Source organism: Erinaceus europaeus, chromosome 11 (assembly GCF_950295315.1).
Source record: "Erinaceus europaeus chromosome 11, mEriEur2.1, whole genome shotgun sequence".
Lineage (NCBI taxonomy): Eukaryota > Metazoa > Chordata > Mammalia > Eulipotyphla > Erinaceidae > Erinaceus > Erinaceus europaeus.
Window position 1 is genome coordinate 116,860,387 of NC_080172.1, and position 20,572 is coordinate 116,880,958.

The window sequence follows — 20,572 nt, forward strand, 5'->3', positions numbered from 1 at the left end:
CCAACAGTCTGAGCAGTGTGAGAAGCACAGATGCCGCTGTCCTTGAAGTGTTGCTGAGGGACTGGGTGAGGAGAGGTTTGAGGAGACCTAATTTGGGACCAGGTGTTATATATATATATATATATATATAATGTATTATTGCATAGAGGCAGAGAGAAATTGAGAGGAGGGAGGTAGATAGAGAAGGAAGGAGACAGACACCTGCAACCCTGCGTCACCCCTTGTGAAGCTTTCCCCCTGCTGGTGGGAACCAGGGGCTTGAACCTGGGTCCTTGTGAACTGTAGCATGTGCGCTCAACCAGGTGCGCCACCACCTGGCCCCAGGACCAGGCATTCTATAGACATTTGGTCTCACCTACCTTCCTGATCTACTTTGTTTTTCCCCAGACTCCCCAGGGGACTGAGGTCCCTGACATCACAGTAGGGTCCCCAGGCACATGGGGAGGTAGCATAGTGGTTATGGAGAAACACCATGCCCTTGAGGTTCCAGGGTTCAATTCCCCAAACCCCCATAAACCAGAGCTGAGCAGTGTTCTGGTGAAGAAATCAACAGGGGAAGACAAAATGAAAAATCGTCACAGCAAAGGGATAATGGCAAAAGGAGTGACTAATGATTACTCATTTTATCAGGGTTGAAACCCAGCTGGCCCCGCCATTCCCCTTCCCTTCCTCTCCCCTGTTTAAGCTTCTACACCCTGTGTCCACGTTGACCTCCTGCAAGCGCCACTTGGGCTCCCTGCTCAGTGGTCTGACTCCCCTGCTCAGAAGGGGGCTTCTTCCCTCCCTGAGCAGGTGACCAATTTTTCCATTCAGACAGAGTGAGTGAGAGCAAGGAGGGAGGACTGGGGAGGAGGGACAGACAGGGAAGTCACAGTGCAGGTGACCAAGGCAAGGAGGGGACTTCTAGTGCATGCAGAGTACCAGGAGACCCTAGAGTGGGTGGGCAGCAGGAGAAGACAGACAGACAGACGGTGAGAGGAAGGCTGTTTGTAGAGGCCTAGCCCAGGCCAGTGGCACCTCCACCATCCCCCCAGATCAGTTCTGCTGAGCTCCAGAAGGGGAAGGAGGACACGGGATATTGGGGTTCTGAAAGGTCAGGGGGTGTCTGACAGAAGGAGCTGCCCCCTGCCCAAAACTAACCTCAGGGAGACAGAGACCATGCTGGCAGCCCCAACAGGAGGCCCTGACCAGGACTGGGGGGCTCATGATGGCCCTCGGTGTGGCCAGGAGAGGGGGGGGGACAGAGCCAGAGCCAGCCCTCGGGTCAGTGCTCAGGGCACAAGGAGCCAAGCGCTCAGTCCCCAGACCTGGGCAGTGACCTTGACTGAGCCCGGCCCACCCCCTCGCTCCAGGGCAGGAAGCCTTCTCTTCTCTTCTCTTCTCTTCTCTTCTCTTCTCTTCTCTTCTCTTCTCTTCTCTTCTCTTCTCTTCTCTTCTCGCCTGCCCTGTCCTGTCCTGCCCTGTCCTGTCTGTCTGTCGAGGAGGCTGGGAAACTTAACTGATTAATGCTGCTGCCTGTTTTGATGGCCCAGATGTGGCGCTGGCTGGCGAGAGATAAAGCGCTAGTACATATAATATGTAATTAGGGTGTATGGCTGGCCTGACAGCCTGTGCAAACACTTCCCCAGCTGGGAACTGATCCGGGTGAGCGGGCCTGGGCTGCTCACTGAGCCTCTAGGCCACAACAGGCTCCCTAGGCAGGGAGGGTGTCTTCCACCTGGGTGGGAGGGCTTCACCTCTGGGGGCTTCCGGAACCATCCACATGGAAGTGGGGAGTCGTTGGTGAAGGAAGGAAAGAAAGGAGGAAGGGAAGAGAAGGAGGAATGAAGGGAGGGAGGGAGGGAGGGAGGCAGGCAGGCAGGCAGGCAGGCAGGCAGGCAGCATGAGTTTGACCTCACTCTCATCACAGAGAGGTTAAGAGGGAGGGGGAGTCAGGCGGTAGCTCAGCAGGTTAAGCACAGGTGGTGCAAAGCGCAAGGAAGGGCTTAAGGATCCCGGTTCGAGCCCCCGGCTCCCCACCTGCAGGGGAGTCACTTCACAGGCAGTGAAGCAGGTCTGCAGGTGTCTGTCTTTCTCTCCCCCTCTCTGCCTTCCCCTCCTCTCTCCATTTCTCTCTGCCCTATCCAACAAGGGTTGTCCTCCCCACCCTTGACCCCTTCCAGTGTCTACACCACCTCCTTATGCAGCTTGAAATTCTAGAAGCTGGGGTTCAGACAGTGTTGGGAGAGGTCCCCTAACAGTCAGGCCCGTGACTTTTGTGCAGTACAGGCCCAGAGCTCAGCACTGTGATCACTTGGGGGGTGGGGAGGGGGGATCCATGTTAGGGAGCCTGGGGGAGGGGTGGTGGCCACACACACTGCAGTGCACGAGGACCTGGATTCAAACCCCTGGTCCTCACCTTCATGAGCCGTAAAATGGTGCTACATTTCTCTCTCTCTCTCTCTCTCTCTCTCTCTCTCTCTCTCTCCTTTTCCCCTCTCAATTTCTGTTTCTATCCAAAACAAATGAACAAAGAGGCAGGAGACTTGGAGCAGCTGGAGGTGTTGCCAAGCCCTGGAGTCCAGCAGACGTTCATCTCCATCCAGAATAATTTCCAACAGCCCTGGCTACCAGCCACGGCTTCCTGGTCCAGAAGCCAGGCTCCTCTGTCCTTCTGGCCCCTAAGGTCTGTGAGCAGGCAGGGAGGCAGGTCCCTGGGAGGCCGTGCCGTCTGTCCCCTGGCTGGGCTGGAGCAGAGGTCCTGACACGTGGGCCCACCCACCTTCGTGCAGAGTGGGAGCCAGTGCGGCTTCTCCTGTCCTTCTGGTACCCCCACCATGGTATCCTCCACCTCCTTGCCTTCAGCCGGGAAGCTTCCCCGGGTCAGGGCTTCATTCATCTGGGTGGACACCACTAGCACCTGGCTTCCTGCCTCAGGGCCAGGACGGGTCATGAGAGAAACAATCTCCACAACGCCTGAGTCTGGTCCTCCTCTCTCTGGGCTGTAGCTAAGTGCCCATTTTGCAGATGAGGAAGTTACAATTAAGAGAGGTTAAGTCCCTTTCCTGGGGTCTCATCTTTTGTCTGCCTGACTGCAGACCAAGATATGTTTTTTTTTCCCCCTTACTTCACCAGATTGCTTTTTTGGTGGCTAGAGCTTCTGAGGTAGCAATACCTCCCCCAGCAGTCTCAGAAGCCACTGGGGGAAAGGCTGGGGGCTCCTCCATCAGAGCCAGTGTTTTCCCAGGGGATGGGCTTCCAGGGGGCATGGACGGCGGCTTTGCCCATCCCGTGGGTAGGAGCTCTGTCTCCCCCTCACTGCGGGTGTCCTCGTGTCCGATCAAGCCTCCTGCGTCAGACTGTGGTCTCTCTTGGAAATATGAGACACAATGAGGGCAGAGGAGCTGGCTCTGTAGCCTGCCTGGGTTTTGGCAGCAAATGTGAGAAACATCAGATGCAGATGAGGCAAGCAGAGTCGACCATGGAGGCCAAGGACAGTCTGAACAGAGTTGCCAGGGGAGAGCTTGAGAAGCCCCAGCTGTAGAAGCCGGGGAGCTGAGGGGCCCTGGCCGGCTGGCATGGAGGAGAGAGCCCAGCCAGGAGCAGCCCCGGGAGCCGCCCCGGGACAGGCTTCTGGGCCTTCTATAGTGTCTTGGCTCAGGGGCATCTCTGGTATGAGAAGGGCTGATGGTCTTGATTTAAGATCCATTCAGAGACATCTCTGTCCGGGGCAGGCAGGAGCATGTTGTCAGTGCCACCCAGTCTGTCTGTTTCAGAGAGAGAAGTTCTCTCCGTGTGAGGCGAGAGGCCAGACATCTGCCTGTGTCCTTTCGTCTCCCGAAGGGCAAAGCTCATTAGAATGGGGGCATCCCAAGGACAGGACTGAGTTGGTTCCTTCCTACCCACACATCCCCAGCCTCCTGTGACCCTGCCCAGAGCAGCCCTGCCCCTTCCCCAGCCCCCGCCCTCCCCTGCCCTGCCAGGACCCACCCGCTGGCTGAGCAGACGCGTCCACAGGCCTCCCTGCCACACTGCACCCTGGGCATTAATTAGCGTCACCGCCACTGTTAAGCGTTTCTTCCCATTTATGCAAATCAGCGAGGTAAGAGCCATTTAATGAAGTGTTTGTGGTTTAATACTGCGCAGTAAGAAGGAAGATGAATTTTAATTACGGGCTTCTAATTGGATGGACGGCTTGTTAATAACATCTTGATGGGGCGTCTGAGCCCTCGTGGCCCATCCACCTGGACCCAGGTGTTGGGCAGACGCTTGCACAGAGCAGGAATTCCGAGTGCTGAACGCTCTTCCTTGCCCTGGTCCAGGGGCCTCCACTTCCGCCTTTGCCTTTGAACCCCAGTCCCACCCCCACATAACGTGGGTTGTGATCTCACGACCTTTGCAGGGCTGTGGGGCTCCAGTTTCTATCCTCACTGTGCCCTCACTGGGACTCTGGGCAGGTTTCCTTTGCTTTTCTTTTTAAAAATTTTATTGTATCAGTGATTTACAAAATTCCATGTCAACAGGGGTACAACTCCACACTGTTCCCACCACCAGAGTTCTGTATCCCCAGCCCCTTCACTGGAAGCTCCAACAGTTCTGCCAAGGCTGCAGATATGGGCTCACTACGATTGTTTCAACTATCTGTCTGTGTTTTTATGTACTTTGCCTCTCCCTTTTTAAAGTCCCGTCTTTTCTTCCATTCTAAGTTACACATAACTCTGTACATTCAAATGTTCCTCGTTTTCCTCCTCTCTCTCTGGTTCCTGAGGGAGTTGAAGTTCAGAGCCCTCTGGGCATCTTCCCCTGACATTTCTCTCCCTCTGGAAGCAGGGACCCAAATTCTTTATGGGGAGCAGAAGGTGGGAGTTCTGGCTTCTGTAACTGCTTCTCCACTGGACATGGGTGTTGGCAGGTGGAGCCACACCCCCAGCCTGTGTCTGTCTGTCCCTAGTGGGGCAGGGCTCTGGGGAGGGGAGGCTCCAGGACACACCGGTGGGGTCGTCTGCCCAGGGAGGTCAGGATGGCGTCATGGCAGCACCTGCGACCTGGTGTCTGAGGTTACAGGTGTCTCAACTGCAGTTGGTGGGTTTGGTCAGGTCTATAGCTGTAAATATATATATATATATATATATATATATATATATATATATATATATATATTTGGTGGGGGAGACACTTCCATTCCCTTCTATTCCATGGCCATGCCTCCAGGAAGTCCTTGGCAGGCCCCCTTTTCTTCTTGGAGTCCTGGGATTCTTCTGGCTACATGCTGGGAGTGTGCATGATGGACAGTGCTCTCACGCCCATGCTGCAGATGGAAGGCTCGCCGGAGAGGGTGATGTGAAAGCTGGCACAGGAGACCAGCCTCACAGAAGCTGGTGCCAGACTTTCTCTCTTCTGGACCTGTGGACACCTACCCAGTTCCCAGACATGTCCCCAAGCCATCATGAATTTCCCTCTTTCTGATCTTCCCTTTCATGGGGACTCAGGACAAAGCAGGTACCCACCGTGAGTGTTTCACCTCTGACTCTGGCTGTGAGAGGACAGGCTAAGCCCTCAGGAAACCCCATTGGCTTCCCCTTCTCCAGTTCCTTTACCCTGGCCAGCCGAGAAGCCAGCCTGGGTTTCAATGGCGGCAAGACTATGAAGAGTGTGTGTGTGTGTGTGTGTGTGTGTGTGTGTGTGTGTGTGTGTGTGTGTGTGTGTGTGTGTGGTGTATGTATATGTGTGTGTGTTGTGGTGTGTGTGTATGGTGTGTGTGTGTGTGTATGTGTGTGTATGGTGTGTGTGTATGTGTGGTGTGTGCGTGTGGTGTGTGTGTGAGTGTGTGTGTGTGTGAGTGTGTGTGTATGGTGTGTGTGTGTATGGTGTGTGTGTGTAGTGTGTGAGTGTATGTGTGTGTATGGTGTGTGTGTATGTGTGGTGTGTGTGTGAGTGTGTGTGTGTGAGTGTGTGTGTATGGTGTGTGTGTGTGTGAGTGTGTGTGTGTGTGTGTGGTGTGTGCGTGTGGTGTGTGTGTGAGTGTGTGTGTGTATGGTGTGTGTATGTGTGGTGTGTGTGTGTGAGTGTGTGTGTGTGCGCGCGCACACTTGGGTAAGCACAGATAGTACTAAACACAAGGACCCACACAGGGACCCTGGATCAAGCCCCCACTCCCCACCTGCAGGGGGGGAAGCTTCAGGAGTTGTGAAGCAGGTTTACTGGTGTTTCTCTTTCTCTTTCCCCCTCTACCTCCCCCTCCTCTCTCAACCTCTCTCTGTCCTATCCAATAAAATGGGGGTGGGAGAGGCTGCCAGGAGTTGTGGATTCATTGTGTAGGCACAGAGCCCCAGCGATAGCCCTGGAGGGGGAAAAAAAAAGAAAGAGAAGGTATGAAGTGGACATTAAAACAACATTTGTTTGAAGGGAAAGCAGATGCCAGCCAGATGTGCTCCCAGATTTCCAGACTGCACTGAAGCCTTTGAGCAGGGGCCTTGTGCACAACTAGTCAAATATTTATCAAGCGTTCCTCACCAAAGGCAAAGCAAGGGGACTGATGTACGGAAATCTGGCGGGTGAAACAGGCCTGGGTTTGAACCTCTGCTTCCCTCAGGCTGCTGGGTGACCTCGGGCCTGTCGCTTGTCTCCCCGAGCCTCAGAGTCCCCGGCTGTCACAGTGAAGCATCATAGCCGCACTCTAAGGTTTATCCGTTCACATTCAGGACGCAGAATGTGTGTCTGCCCACAGTCAGTGCTCAGAAACACCCCCACTATTCAATTAGTTTTCCTTTATTGGGGGATTCTAGAGTGAAGCCATCTGGTCGTTGTCTTTCATTTCTTTACTTATCTCACGAAGCACCATCACCTCCATTTCTATCCATTTATTCCGGAAGGACACAACATCATCTTTTATGATGGCAGAGTAGTATTCCGTGGAGTCTATATCCCATAACTTCTCTATCCAGTCATCTGTTGATGGGCACCTAGGTTGTGTCCACTGTTTGGCTGTTGTGAACAATGCAGCTGTGAACACGGGTGCACATGTCCCTTCTAATTACTGTCTGAGTGTCCACTGGATAAATGCCTGAGAGTGGGATTGCTGGGCCATGAGGTAGTCTATTTAAATTTTAGGTCTCTCCATACAGTCTTTCAAAGGGCCGACCCAGTTTGCATTTCCACCAGCAATGGAGCAGAGTTCCCTCTGAGAGAGAGAGAGAGAGAGAGAGAGAGAGAGAGAGAGTCCTGCTGCCCTGTTGCCCTGCTTCCTCATTCACAAGCTCCTCTCACAGGTGGGGAGTGGGGTTTGAGCCCTTGCACACTGGACTCAGCACCGGGCCCCTGGTCAGGTCTTGCTGTGTCATGAGCGAGGTTGAGAATGCTTCCGTGTGTCTGTAAGTTACTTGCATTCCCCCTGTGTTAGGTGACTGTGTACAACTCTGCCCACTTTACTAGGAGTGTGTTGATTGCTTTTCTTATTGGCTTCTAGAAACTTTTTAAAAATCATTTATTTATTTTTAATGAAAGATACAGAGAGAGAGAGAGAGAGAGAGAGAGGGAGAGGGAGAGAGAGGGAGGGATAGCACTGTTCAGCTCTGGCTTAGGCTGGTGCTGGGGACTGAACCTGGGACTTCAGAGCCTCGACCACGAGAATCTTCTGCAGAACCATGATGCCATCTCCACAGCTCCAGAAACTCTTTATCTTCTCGTATTGATCGTGATAGGAGAACATGTTTGCTGGCGAGGGTTTTCGTACCAAAGTCCTACAGGCCTGGTGCTGCCTCCCAGCTGTGGAGGCTCGGAGGCCGAGGTCGGGGTGTCGGGAAGGGCTGTCTTGTTGCTATGTCCCCGCGTGCCTCCTCTGTGTGGGTGCTTCCCGGTGTCTCCTGCATCCGGATCTCCTGCTCTGACCCTATTTTAACACCGCCTTCAGTCCAAGCCCTGCCTCCTCTTGCAGAAGCTGAGGTCTTGGGAGTCAGGGTGACACCAGCAGGGTTTGTACAAAGTAGGAGTATGCACCTCAGCTGCCCACAGTCTCATATACACGTCTCTTTTTCTTTCTTTCATTTTTTTTTTGCCTTTGCTTCATTTTGAAAACCTTACTTACACATATTTTTCTCACCATGCCTGAAATTTCTGAATTTGAATAACTGGAATTAGTTAGATCTAACCCAGGAAACAGAGTGTCTGTCTCCTTAATCTGTCTTCTGAGAGCCGGAAGGAGGAGTGAGGCAGACCTCAGAGTAATGCCTACCTGGCTTGAAGTCTGGGACTTCACAATGCAGAGGGGTGACTTTGGGCAAGTCACTCCATCCCAGCCTCTCCTCTGTCCCAATAGCTGCCTGGCAGGGTGCTCTGAGGGAAAGTGAGGTGATGTCTATTAGCTATGGGGCACATGTCTGCCCCTCACGTGCTTGCGGTGTGGGAGCATCGCTGATGGTTTTTTTTATGGGCAGCTGTCCATGTGCTTCAGAGCTCAGGGACATGCAGGACACAGAAGAGAGTGGCAGGAGACGTCCCTGTGTCTCACGGCCTGCAGGGGCAGCTGGGACACCAGGATGGGGGCTGTGGTCCTCATGTGAGGTGGGGGGAGAGAGGGAGGAGTGCTGGTGTGCATCTGAGCTGAGCGTTCACTCAAATAGGTTCAGAGGCTCCAGAGGGGCTGAAAAATCACTCGCTGGGGAAGTGGGCTGCTCTGCCTTGCTTTGACTCCCCTCTGAGCCTGGCCCTCACTGTGGAGGAGGAAGCTTTGGTATTGCTGTGGTCTCTTTCTTCTTTTCATTTTTTTATCCTATTTATTCATTGATGGATTGGAGAGAGACAGCCAGAAATCAAGAGGGAAGGGGGAGAGTGTTCTGTTCAGCTGTGGGTCCCTCAGAGACCCCTCTCCGGAACTCTGCCCCATTTCATCTCCCCTGCCCTGGGGAGACCTGCTCTCCTTTAACAATCGTAGGAGACCAGCCCAGCTGCTTAACCGCAGGGCCAAGGCAGGTCCCAGGGCTGGGGAGAGGCCTGGAGGGTTCAGCTCACCTGTCGCTCTACTTCTGGGGCGCAGCGGGGTGAAGACGCACCGAGCCCTCTGGTCTCCAAGGAGGGTCTCCACACCAGTGCCCCTCCAGTCCCTCTGGCCGCCCACCAAGGAAGTGCGTCTGGCTGTTAGCTTATATATAATAGCCCTTAAACACTGCCATTAAGTCACCTCTCGTTCTTTTCAACTACCCGGGAAGGGAATTCAGGGTGATATATGGAGGTTTTTATGGCCGGTCCTGGGCAGCTTAAGGACTCGGCAGACGCTGAGCACACACTTTGTTGCATAAATAGGACTCGCTCTGATATCAAAGCGTCAGTCAGCTGCCTGTCTGGGCTTCTTAGCAACCCAGGACGCACCTCCTGCACCCTGAGGCGTCACTGTGCGGTGGAGGGGTGTGAGGGAGGAGGGTCTGTCCTAGACCTGGACCATGGCTCCCTGTGCTGTCGCCACAGAGAGAGAGCACACCAGGAAGCCTGCTACTGTATGTCCCTGCCCCTTCTGTGTGAGTGTGAGTGTGAGTGTGTGTGTGTGAGTCAGTGTGTGTGAGTGTGTGTGTGTAGTATGTGAGTGCGTATGTGAGTGTGTGAGTGCGTGTGTGTGTGTGTGTCAGTGTGTGTGTGTGAGTGTGTGTGTGTAGTATGTGAGTGCGTATGTGAGTGTGTGAGTGCGTGTGTGTGAGTGTGTTTGTGAGTGTGAGTGTGTGTGAGTGTGTGTGTGTGAGTGTGTGTGAGTGTGTGTGAGAGTGTGTGTGAGTGTGTGTGAGTGTGTGTGTGAGTGTGTGTGAGTGTGTGTATGTGTGTGTAGTATGTGAGTGCGTGTGTGAGTGTGTGTATGGGTGTGTGAGTGAGTGTGTGTGAGTGTGAGTGTGTGTGTTTGTGAGTGTGTGTGAGTGTGTGTGAGTGTGTGTATGTGTGTGTATGAGTGTGTGAGTGTGTGTATGTGAGTGCCTGTGAGTGTGTGTATGTGAGTGCGTGTGTGTGAGTGTGTGAGTGTGTGTGTATGTGTGAGTGTGTGTGTGAGTGTGTGTGTGTGAGTGTGTGTGTGAGTGTGTGTGTATGTGTGTGAGTGTGTGTGAGTCTGTGTGAGTGTGTGTATGTGTGTGTAGTATGTGAGTGCGTGTGTGAGTGCGTGTGTGAGTGTGTGTGTGTGAGTGTGTGTGTGAGTGTGTGAGTGTGTGTGAGTGCGTGTGTGAGTGTGTGTATGTGAGTGTGTGTATGAGTGTGTGTGTGAGAGTGTGTGTGTGAGTGTGTGTGAGAGTGTGTGTGAGTGTGTGTGTGTGTGAGTGTGAGTATGTGTGTGTGTGTGGTATGAGTGTGTGTGTGAGTGTGTGTGTTTGGGGGTGTGTGTGTGAGTGTGCGTGTGTGTGAGTATGTGTGTGTGGTGTGAGTGTGTGAGTGTGTGTATGTGTGTGGGTGTGTGTATGAATATGTGTGTGAGAGTGTGTGTGAGTGTAAGTGTGAGTGAGTGTGAGTGTGTGTCCGGATTCCATTTTCCCCAGATCAGCTTGGTTCTTGTTATTTCTGAGAGAGACAGAGACAGAGAGAGTGTGTACGATGGGGAATTGGGAAACAAAGACAGGACACCTATTGGGTAAATGGGAAACAAAGTTTTTATTTCTGACACGCCAGACCCAGAACCAGCTAGTGCCAAAAAGCCTCTTGGCCCTGATGTGCTGTAAGACGTCCCTTTTATAGAAAAAGAAAAGTTTATAAAAAAAAAAAAAGGGATCCACAGTTGCTCACCAAGGACTAAGAGATGGGCGGAGGTCAGGAAGGGTGTCAGGACTTTTACAAACACCAGAAGATGGCTTACACTCTGCCGGGAGCTTTTCCAGACACCCGGAGGAAGAGTGCTGGGTTCAGAGTGTGTGGGTGGCCCGAAGGAACCTGGTCCGGTCGCCATTAACTTCAGCACCCTCTGCTTCAAGAGCCGCCTGGCCTCCAAGCTTCTTCAGGTGGTCCTGGTACCATGTGGTGCTGGGGTCTGACCGGGATCCCAAGCATGGCGAGGTGACTGTCTTCACGGGTGACCCCTTTCCCATACCCCTTCCTTCTTGAACTCCACACTGTGCGGAAGTCCCTTTCCATGCCCTGTGAGAAGCAGGGGGGCCGAGAAAGGACACCGTCCGCCCCGCCGGCACTGAGATTCAGGTCGGATCCCCGATGTCACAGCGCAGTGCTTTGTCTTGTGCGTGGACCCCCGAGAGGGACCTGGTAGCATGGCCAGGCTCGCCATGTTTGCTTGTCCACGAGCCCGCCTCTGCGTCATGCTGGAGGTCGCGTGTAATGGAGCTGCAGTTGGGGGGCAGGGTGGGCCAGGTGCCAGTGCTGGGGAGTCCCGTGGGGGTCCTGCAGAGAGAGGGAGGGTGCAGCAACCGTTCTCTGGGCTGTAGATGAGGGCAGAGAGCTCAGTGGGCAGTGCACTCATGCACAAGCAAATGGACTGTCTTAGTATTTGATGAGCGGGGTGTCTGGGGGACGGACTGCTGTTTACTCAGCGAGGACTCAGGACCCAGCAAGGGCCAGGCCGCTGGAGACACACGGGAAGCGACTTCCCATTCCCCAGAGCTAGATCCAGCTTTAGGGCCTGAGGGGGCAAAAGAGCAGAGGGTGGTGCATTCTAGTCACCTTGCCCGGGGAGTTCCATTGTGTGGCCGCAGCTGGAAGGCACACGCCAAGGGGCCAGTTCTTCCATGGTCCTTTCTCTGGCTCTTTCCTCCACTCCTCTCCCCTGTGGAGACCCCGACTGGCTGTACCGCCCAGCTGGGGAGCTAGCGGCCCATTGTGCCAGGGTCTCCTGGCTTCTCCTGGGCACAGAGGCAGCGTGAGTGCTCAGAGCTGGTCCCATTTAGTCCCCAGGCCTCTGGGAAATCAGGCCGATGTCACCTTGGCCGCTGTCTCCGACCCCAGGATGGTAGCACAGGGGCAGTGTGGGTCTTCCTTAGGGCTAGGACACTGCACCCCACACCCAGCCCAGGGGGAGTGCCCTGGGAGTTAGTGAGTGACAGTGGAAGGAAGGAAGGAAGGAAGGAAGGAAGGAAGGAAGGAAGGAAGGAAGGAAGGAAGGAAAGAAAGGGAGCTTATTGCTGGAGAATCTAGAGGGCCTGCAGGGTGTGGAGAGCGAGCTTTCCAGCCATGGTGATGGGGGTGTTGGGGTCCTGGGGAGGGTGCCAGTGTGATCTGCCTGTCTGGTGGGCACGGGGGACTCAACCAAAAGTGTGGGGGGCTTCCAGACAGGAGTAGGAGGCCAGCAAAATATTGGGATGTCAGAAAAAAGTCATGACACATGCATTTTGGCATAGAAAATCAGAAAAACATGTCATGACTTTTCTGACAACCGAATAGCTTAAAGTGGACAGGTGACCCTGTGGGCCACTCTCACCACATTAGAGGAAGCTGGGACTTCAGGTGACCCTGTGGGCCACTCTCACCACATTAGCGGAAGCTGGGACTTGGTGCCTCTCTCTCTCTCTCTCTCTCTCTCTCTCATTTCTTTTAAGAAAATTAATTTTTTAATTTTACTTTTATTTGATATGACAGAGAGCAGTTTAGCAGGATGAAGGAGATAGGGAGAAGGAGAGATAGAGAGACGCCTACTGCTCTACTTCTGCTTATGAAGCTTTCCCCTGCAAGTGGGGACCAGGGGCTTGAACTCAGGGCTTTGCACGCTGTAACGTGTGCACTCAACCAGGTGTGCCACCACTCAGTCCCTGTGGTCTCTCTTTCTCTTCATCTTTCTCTCTCTCTGTTGACCTAGAGCAGTGATGTCCTGCTGACTACAGAAAGAAAGAAAGAGAGAAAGAAAGAAAGAAAGAAAGAAAGAAAGAAAGAAAGAAAGAAAGAAAGAAAGACAGACACAGATGACTCAGGTGTTCCCAAGTATGTGTGTGGGGTTGGGGGTGAAGGAAACACGTTGAGGCCTGACACCCCCCTTTCACGGGAAGAACTCAGGTTCTGAGAAGCCTGAAGGGAGTGTGCTGAGAACAAGCAGACCCTTGACCCTCACAGGAAGATTCACTCCTGGACACATCCGATTAAACCATCTCTGAAAGGGTCATAAATTCCGGGACACTACTCACGCCATGACCCTTCCCACGGCAGAACTAGCCAGTGCAGGCAATCAGGCCACTGGAGTGGCCACTTGGGGCGGCTCAGCTCCTCTCCCCCCAGCCGCGTTCTCTCCTGCGTCCTGGGTCCTGGGTCCTGGGTCCTGGGTCCTGGGTCCTGGGTCCTGGGTCCTGGGTCCTGCGTCCTGGGTCCTGGGTCCTGCGTCCTGCGTCCTGGGTCCTGGGTCCTGGCTCCTGGCTCCTGGGTCCTGGCTCCTGCGTCCTGGCTCCTGGGTCCTGGGTCCTGGGTCCTGGGTCCTGGCTCCTGGGTCCTGGGTCCTGGGTCCTGCGTCCTGGGTCCTGGCTCCTGTGTCCTGGCTCCTGGGTCCTGGGTCCTGGGTCCTGGGTCCTGGGTCCTGGGTCCTGGGTCCTGGGTCCTGGCTCCTGCGTCCTGGGTCCTGGGTCCTGGGTCCTGGGTCCTGGGTCCTGGGTCCTGGGTCCTGGCTCCTGGCTCCTGGGTCCTGGGTCCTGGCTCCTGGCTCCTGGGTCCTGCGGCTGGGACTTCTCAAGCTCTCCCCCGGCTATTGCATTAAACACCCCTCTGTCTACGCTTCTGGCTCTGCTTGACTTGCTTTGCACCCGTATTTCTAGCACTTGGCGCTAAAGCCTGAAAGGGGTTGTGGAGCCTGCCTCACTTTTCTAAAGGGACCACGTGGCTCTCCAGCAGCAGGTGAAGGCATGGTGGGCGGGCACGGCTGAGGGCACAGGTGTGGGGGATGCAGAGTCGGGTGAGGACACCTGGGGTCTGTCACGGAGCAGTTCAGCAGGTGGCAGTGCTCTTGTCTCCACAGAATAACAGGTAGGACGGGATGGGACGGGGTGTTTAGTTACAGGGAGCAGCTTCTTCAAAAGTGTAACTGAGGCTTTATGCTGCATTTGACGGACATGGTAACAGCACTGAAGGGTTGGCTGGGTGAGGGCCAGGAGGGAGCACACCCCTTAGACCTCACATGTTACTCTGGGCAAGGACGGGAGTTCAAGGCCCTGGACCCCATCTGTGGGAGTGAAGCTTCGGAAGTGGTGGGGCTGAGGAGGATGGGCCTCCCTGCTGACCTCCATTTCTCCCTCTTATCTTCACAACCATCTCTCTCTCCTCTCTGCTTCACTCTGTGGATTATTATTATTTAAAAGATGTAATGGCAGGGGCTGGGAAGATAACATAATGGTTATGCAAAGAGACTTGGGTTCAATCCCCAGCACTGCCATTGACCAGAGTTGAGCAAAGGCTCCAGTAAATCAGACAAGCAGAGGAATAAACCAAGGAACTAGCAATGGCAGTGGGAAGTGGAAGGAGAGGTAAGTTGAGCTCAAGGTCAGAGTTCCAGGGCAGGAGGGGAGCCTTACACGATGGGCAAAGGGTAGCCACTGCTTTTCTGAGTAGGAAGTCCAAAAGTCAGCATGGTTACAATAAATAAACAAACAAAATAGAATAGTGGCTCCTAGACAGCCCAACCTGAATGTTTGCTGACTGACTACCAAAGACCCATTTGATTAAAAAAAAAAAAAAAAAGATAGAGGGAGTCAACAGGCGGTAGTGCAGTGGGTTAAGTGCACATGGTTCAAAGCACAAGAACCAGCGTAAGGATCCCGGTTTGAGCCCCGGCTCCCCACCTGCAGAGGAGTCGCTTCACAGGCAGTGAAGCAGGTCTACAGGTGTCTGTCTGTCTCTCCCCGTCTCTGTCTTCTCCATCTCCATTTCTCTCTGTCCTATGTAACAATGACAACATTAATAACACCAACAATAATAACTACAACAACAATAAAAAGCAACAAGGGAAACAAAAGGGAAAATAAATAGATAAATATTAAAAATTTAAAATAAAAAGGAGGCATATATATATATAAAGCAAGATGGCATGGGAAGGAAAGAGAAGAAAAGGGAAGGGAAGGGAAGACAAGGGAAGGGATGGGAAGGGAAGGGGAGGGGAGGGAAGGGAAGGGAAGGGAAGACAAGGGAAAGGAAGGGAAGGGAAGACAAGGGAAGGGAAGGGGAGGGAAGGGAAGGGAACACAGGGAAGGGGAGGGAAGGGAAGGGAAGGGAAGGGAAGGGAAGGGAAGGGAAGGGAAGGGAAGGGAAGGGAAGGGAAAGGAAGGGAAAGGAAGGGAAGGGAAGACAAGGGAAAGGAAGGGAAGGGAAGGGAAGACAAGGGAAAGGAAGGGAAGGGAAGGGAAGGGAAAGGAAGGGAAGACAAGGGAAGGGAAGGGAAGGGAAGGGAAGACAAGGGAAAGGAAGGGAAGGGAAGGGAAGGGAAGGGAAGACAAGGGAAAGGAAGGGAAGGGAAGGGAAGGGAAGGGAAGGGAAGGGAAGGGAAGGGAAGGGAAGACAAGGGAAAGGAAGGGAAGGGAAGGGAAGGGAAGACAAGGGAAAGGAAGGGAAGGGAAGGGAAGGGAAGGGGAGGGAAGGGAAGGGAAGACAAGGGAAGGGAAGGGAAGGGAAGACAAGGGAAAGGAAGGGAAGGGAAGGGAAGGGAAGGGAAGGGAAGGGAAGGGAAGGGAAGGGAAGGGAAGGGAAGGGAAAGGAAGGGAAGACAAGGGAAGGGAAGGGAAGGGAAGGGAAGGGAAGGGAAGGGAAGACAAGGGAAAGGAAGGGAAGGGAAGGGAAGACAAGGGAAAGGAAGGGAAGAGAAGGGAAGGGAAGGGAAGGGAAGGGAAGGGAAGGGAAGGGAAGGGAAGACAAGGGAAAGGAAGGGAAGGGAAGGGAAGGGAAGGGAAGGGAAGGGAAGGGAAGGGAAGGGAAGGGAAGGGAAGGGAAGGGAAGACAAGGGAAAGGAAGGGAAGGGAAGGGAAGGGAAGGGAAGGGAAGGGAAGGGAAGGGAAGGGAAGGGGAGGGAAGGGAAGGGAAGACAAGGGAAAGGAAGGGAAGGGAAGGGAAGGGAAGGGAAGGGAAGGGAAGGGAAGACAAGGGAAAGGAAGGGAAGGGAAGGGAAGGGAAGGGAAGGGAAGGGAAGGGAAGGGAAGGGAAGGGAAAGGAAGGGAAGACAAGGGAAGGGAAGGGAAGGGAAGACAAGGGAAAGGAAGGGAAGGGAAGGGAAGACAAGGGAAAGGAAGGGAAGGGAAGGGAAGGGAAGGGAAGGGGAGGGAAGGGAAGGGAAGGGAACACAGGGAAGGGGAGGGAAGGGAAGGGAAGGGAAGGGAAGGGAAAGGAAGGGAAGACAAGGGAAAGGAAGGGAAGGGAAGGGAAGGGAAGGGAAGACAAGGGAAAGGAAGGGAAGGGAAGGGAAGGGAAGACAAGGGAAAGGAAGGGAAGGGAAGGGAAGGGAAAGGAAGGGAAGACAAGGGAAGGGAAGGGAAGGGAAGGGAAGGGAAGGGAAGGGAAGACAAGGGAAAGGAAGGGAAGGGAAGGGAAGGGAAGGGAAGGGAAGACAAGGGAAAGGAAGGGAAGGGAAGGGAAGGGAAGGGAAGGGAAGGGAAGGGAAGGGAAGGGAAGGGAAGGGAAAGGAAGGGAAGGGAAGGGAAGGGAAGGGAAGGGAAGGGAAGGGAAAGGAAGGGAAGACAAGGGAAAGGAAGGGAAGGGAAGGGAAGGGAAGGGAAGGGAAGGGAAGGGAAGGGAAGGGAAGGGAAGACAAGGGAAAGGAAGGGAAGGGAAGGGAAGGGAAGACAAGGGAAAGGAAGGGAAGGGAAGGGAAGGGAAGACAAGGGAAAGGAAGGGAAGGGAAGGGAACGGAAGGGAAGGGAAGGGAAGGGAAGGGAAGGGAAGACAAGGGAAGGGAAGGGAAGGGAAGGGAAGGGAAGGGAAGGGGAGGGAAGGGAAGGGAACACAGGGAAGGGGAGGGAAGGGAAGGGAAGGGAAGGGAAAGGAAGGGAAGACAAGGGAAAGGAAGGGAAGGGAAGGGAAGACAAGGGAAAGGAAGGGAAGGGAAGGGAAGGGAAGACAAGGGAAAGGAAGGGAAGGGAAGGGAAGGGAAAGGAAGGGAAGACAAGGGAAGGGAAGGGAAGACAAGGGAAAGGAAGGGAAGGGAAGGGAAGGGAAGGGAAGACAAGGGAAAGGAAGGGAAGGGAAGGGAAGGGAAGGGAAGGGAAGGGAAGGGAAGGGAAGGGAAGACAAGACAAGGGAAAGGAAGGGAAGGGAAGGGAAGGGAAGGGAAGGGAAGGGAAGGGAAGGGAAGGGAAGACAAGGGAAAGGAAGGGAAGGGAAGGGAAGGGAAGGGAAGGGAAGGGAAGACAAGGGAAAGGAAGGGAAGGGAAGGGGAGGGGAGGGAAGGGAAGGGAAGGGAAGGGAAACAAGGGAAAGGAAGGGAAGGGAAGGGAAGGGAAGGGAAGGGAAGGGAAGGGAAGGGAAGGGAAGGGAAGGGAAGACAAGGGAAAGGAAGGGAAGGGAAGGGAAGGGAAGGGAAGGGAAGGGAAGGGAAGGGAAGGGAAGAAAAAATATATAGATAGATATGGGGCTGAGTGGTGGCCCACCAGGGTAAGCCCCTGTGGGTGACAATGGGTTCAAAACCCCCCTGCTCCCCATGTACAGCAGGAGGCTTCACAGGACTTGGGGATACATGCAAGTCCTTCCCTGGGGCACCTCAGAGCGCTCTCCCTTCACAGAGGAGATGTGTGTGGACACAGGGGAATTTGACCATCTCAAAGGCAGGCAAGAGTCTTCCTGTAAAACTGACTACGTGAGCTGGGGCGCTAGCATAATGTTACGCAAAAGGTTTTTGAGCCTGAGGTTCTGAGGTCCTAGGTTCACTCCCCAGTACTGCTTGGTAAAAACAAAAAAAGTAATCTAATTACGTTGTCACTAATCTTCCAGTCCCCAGAATGAGAGAAACAACACCACCACCAAAGGAGATATTTCACTGAATCCACTCCGCCTGGGGTGTTCTGTTATAGGGGCTCCATGGCCAGGGCAAGCGGGTCTTCTCGTCTCACTGTGTCACTGTGAAAACAGCATGGAAGGGGACCTCGTCCCAGGACCACCAGTCACTTCTTCTTCTAGCGTTTGCCCTTCTTCCGTAGCCAGTCAACAACGTCAGGTTGAGCCTGATGTAAAGTTTCGAGACCTCCTTTGAATCTGGAGAGGTGGCAGTCGTTGACTGTGTGGGTCATAGTCTGTCTGGAGCCGCAGGGGCAGTTCGGGTCGTCTCTGGCTCCCCAGCGATGGAACATAGCGGTGCACCGGCCATGGCCTGTTCAATAGCGATTGAGGAGGGCCCGATCATAATGTGCTAGGTCAAAGCCGGGTGGACGCTTGCAGGGGTCTGTGATGAGGTGTTTGTTCTTGACCTCAGCTGACTGCCAGCTCTGTTTCCAAGAGTCTGGAACAGAGAAGTTCAGTGTAGGCGTAGGAGACCAGATTGGATGACGAGACGTCAAGCGTTGGAAAGGGTGGGCGAAGATATCCGTGTATATTGGCAGGTCCGGTCAAGCGTAGACGTGGGAAATGAACTTAGATGATGCCGCATCCCGACGAATATCTGGCGGGGTGATGTTGCTAAGGATTGACAGCCATGGAACTGGGGTGGAATGGATGGTTCCAGAAATGATCCTCATGGAGGAATATAATTTGGAATCGACCAAGTGGATGGGGCTACGGAACCATACTGGGGCACAGTATTCTGCAGTGGAATAGCATAATGCCAGAGATGATGATCGTAGTGTGGAAGCGCTCATGCCCTATGAGGAGCTGGCCAGTCTTGCAATGATGTGATTCCTCGTTTGCAGCGTTGGTAACAGGAACACTCGACTGAAACATGTCCTGAGCTTGGGGAATTCTAGAGCTGACTAGGATTATAGCCTAGATTCTCAGTCAAGTCCAGTCTCATCCTTCCTTTCCTGAGCTTGGGGAATTCTAGAGCTGACTAGTATTATAGGTTGGTTCTCAGTCAAGTCTGGTCTCATCCTTCCTTCCTTCCCTCCTGCTGGGATAGCTTGAGGGTGCTTCTTCCCGAGCTAGTGCTCTCTGGGTTGGAGAGAACTCAACTGGAGCCGATCTAGGCTGCTGTGTGGGAGAGGGATCAGGAACTCGTGCTGCACTAACTTCCGCAGGAGATGCACTCTGGAACTCTCGGAGCCGGAAAGCAATTTCCAAGTGTCTTTAATCAGAAGAGCAGCTGTTTTTATACTCTCCAAGTAGGGTGGAAACAGGATGTGACATAGAGAGGGTGGAGTGAAAAGTGACTGGTGGAAGATCAGGGTGTGACAAGGAGAGGATCAGGGTGTGACAAGGAGAGGGGGTGGAGCAGGTGAGAATTCTATCACTAAACCACCAATGCCCTGGAGGGAGTGTAGTGCTTTATGTAAATGTAAAAGTGATTTATGTAAATAGACCAAAGCTTTGAATGGGATCAAACCAATCCCTATATAGGCATATGGTTAAGCAGAAGCCAGGGGGAGCTGGCATACTACCCAACACCCTCCCTCTCTCCTTCCTTCCTTCCTTCCTTCCTGCCTGCCTTCCTTCCTTCCTTCCTTCCTTTCTTCCAATCTCCTCCCTCTCTCTCTCTCTCTCTCTCTCTCTTTCTTTTTGCCTCCAGGGTTATCACTGGGGCTCAGTGCCAGCACTACGAATCCACTGCTCCTGCCCCAGAGCCCTGCCCCACTAGGGAAAGACAGACACAGGCTGGGGGTGTGGATCCACCTGCCAACACCCATGTCCAGTGGAGAAGCAATGACAGAAGCCAGAACTCCCACCTTCTGCTCCCCATAAAGAATTTTGGTCCACACTCCCAGAGGGGGAGAAATGACAGGGGAAGATGGCCAGAGGGCTCTGAACTCCAACTCCATCAGGACCCAGAGAGAGAAGGGGGGAAGAGGAAGGACACTCAGAAGTTGTAACAGGTGTAAGTGTGACTTGGAAAGGAAGAGAAGGCAGAACTATAGAAAAAATGGGTGGCCCGGGAGGTGGCACAGTGGATAAAGCACTGGTCTCTCAAGCATGAGGTCTTGAGTTCAGTCCGTGACAACACATGTACCAGAGTGATGTCTGGTTCTTTCCCTCTCTCCTCCTATCTTTCTCATTAACAAATAAATAAAATATTTTAAAAGAAGAAAAATGGGCAAGTATATATAAATATAGATAGATAGTTATAGAAATCATAGGCAGCCCATATCTGTGACCTGGGGAGAACCGCTGCGGCTTCCAATGGAGGGAGCGGGGACACAGAACTCTGGTGGTGGGAACGGTGCAGAGTTATACTCCTGTTATCTTAGCATTTTGTGGATCATTTAGTCACTAATAAAATAAATAAGAGTGAGAATGGTTGTTGGGTAGGTGACCAGAAGACTTTGTCACAGAAATGATAATGACTTTGGCAGGTGAGTGCCTGTCGTAGTCCTGTGCTTTATGTCAGCTTAGCAGGCAAAGTGAATTCTATTTTCAGGAATGAAACAGATGCACCAAGGAAAAGCCACTGGGGGGGTGTCACCTGCCCAGTGAGTGATAACAGAGGCAGGACTGGCACTGCACGTCAGAGGATGGGGCCCTTGACTGCCTTGCTATGCAGCTTCCTCATCACCTGAATCACCTGATTCCTCTGAGGGAATCCATATCT

The 20,572-nt window shown here is 53.4% G+C and overlaps 1 protein-coding gene across 1 annotated transcript in view; it reads left to right on the forward strand.

Annotated features, from left to right (window-relative positions):
- IGSF21 (immunoglobin superfamily member 21) overlaps positions 1 to 20,572 on the forward strand; it is an 84,047-nt gene that overhangs the window by 51,740 nt on the left and 11,735 nt on the right. The window lies entirely within an intron of this gene.